Below are 1967 nucleotides of genomic sequence, written 5' to 3'. Positions count from 1 at the left end.
GGGGGGGAGGCGGATGAGTATCTCCCATATGGCGATCTCATCGGGGAGGCCAGGAAGGAGTTGTGTCCGTCCTGCTGCACTGGCGGCCTCCGCCATGGTCGCTCTGGATCCGTGCGAGGAGCGACGAACAGTAGGAGAGGAGGAGAGGTCGGTAGGTCATCCTTCATCTCGCGGATATAATAAACACACATGCGGATGGCCTAGGCTGGGCTGGGCTGTTTCTTATGCGCTTTAAGATTGTTGGTGCTCTCAAACGGGCTGGCCTTGGCAGTTTCGTTTTCTCTCACCGGGCGCAACGAGCGAGCTCTCAAGTATGGGCCCAGTTAATTTTCTATCAGAAATGCAACATTTTTATTGTAAGTTTTCTTTTTGACTTATTATTGTAAGTTAATTAACTACTAGCATTATCACATAATACCGGATACTTTCAATATAAGATTGTGTGTGAGCACTAAGTTTTTTTTTTTTTGAAAATGAAAAATTCCTGTATTACTCAACCTCAAGTATTACAATCACGACCGACAATGTCCAAGACTTCCTTTGGCCTAGACCCAAGCCATGCAGCAGTTCGGACTAAGCTCTACAAAAGTAGCCACGAAATGACTAGCTGAATTTTGACTATGTCGTATATGAGTGATACAAGAACTATGTTTGACTAGATTATCCTAAATCCCTCTCGTAAAAAGGTATACTTTGATTTGTTAGTATCTCCACTTTGCAACATCTTTACTGCCTCATGACTACCACTTTCAAAATCTATAGGAAGATTACTCCATTCTGAGGCCAGCATGAGTCTGTCCTTAATTGCTGTGAACCCGGACTACACAAATCATCACATCAAATAGATGACGATATGAGCTAAAAATGGTGCCTCCTTCATGGTCCCTAAGGATCATATTCATACCTGCTCCAGCAACTCCATTGAGAACAGAGACATCGGTATTCAGTTTAAATTGCCATGCCGCATGGGGAGACCACGGCCTTGTTTCAACACACACCTTACTATTGCAAGTGGACGCATTGAGAGGAAAACACGAAACAACCGGATCCTTTCCTTTTGAGAATTTTGCTGACGGATCAACTGCAATGGAATGCAATGAGGCAAGATAACTCGAGAGTAACATGCATCAGCGGACGGGAGCTCACGCCCTAGATCTCATTCGATCTGAAGAGAGCGGTGGAGTGGTAGTGATGTCGTCGGGGTGGGTGGGTAGGTCTTCCCTTCCTGGGACTGGATGAATATATATAGTGGAGGAGTAGCTCTCAAACGGGCTGGGCTTGGTAGGCCCTCCTTTCCTTACTTTGCAACGGAAAACAGGTTCATCTCCTTGCTGAAAAAACTCTCCCCCGACTCTTTTTGCTGGCTATTATTCAGTTCTTTTTTAACATGCCCGCTTGACAAATGTTTCTTTTATTTTTGCGAAAAGAGAAATTATTTGTTCTAGGCTGAGACCCACATTAAATTCTAGACGGTTTGAAATTTAAATATCATAGTGAATTTTATTCATATTTTGTAAGGATCAATAATGATTTTCCCTAGAAATAAGGAGCATTGACCACTTTGGGGTCTTGCCTTGTTGTGGGCTCCACCCATGAGAGACTAGACAAATTTTTTTGTATGTCTTGTCCCAGATTACGCATGTTGTTTATTCAAGGCTCACTGGGCACATGTCGCGGTCACTATGCCACACATTGGGGTGCAGTATGTCGTATGCAAGGAGATTGTCATTGTCGTCAATCTTACCTCCTCCACCCCACAGGTTGCCTCCTAGTGTGGAAAACTTCCTCTCCCACTAGCATCCCCCTCATGCTACATGTAAGGTCGATTTTTAGCATCACCCCAACTTTGTAAGTCCCCACATAGCCATGACCACCTCTTTCGGTCCTAGGTTTGTGCATCACAGGTTTCAGTGTCGGAGCCTCTATTGGAAACTTTGGCATATGCTCCCCGTATGTTGTTATTGTCT

At 44.5% G+C, this 1967-nt stretch overlaps 1 pseudogene; it reads right to left on the bottom strand.

The window, feature by feature from the left end:
* Window positions 1-96, bottom strand: part of LOC119282790 — a 1532-nt pseudogene extending 1436 nt beyond the window's left edge.
* Window positions 97-1967: the final 1871 nt, after the last annotated feature.

Source organism: Triticum dicoccoides, chromosome 3B (assembly GCF_002162155.2).
Source record: "Triticum dicoccoides isolate Atlit2015 ecotype Zavitan chromosome 3B, WEW_v2.0, whole genome shotgun sequence".
In the NCBI taxonomy this organism is placed as follows: Eukaryota; Viridiplantae; Streptophyta; class Magnoliopsida; order Poales; family Poaceae; genus Triticum; species Triticum dicoccoides.
This window is presented reverse-complemented; position numbering and strand designations above follow the sequence as displayed.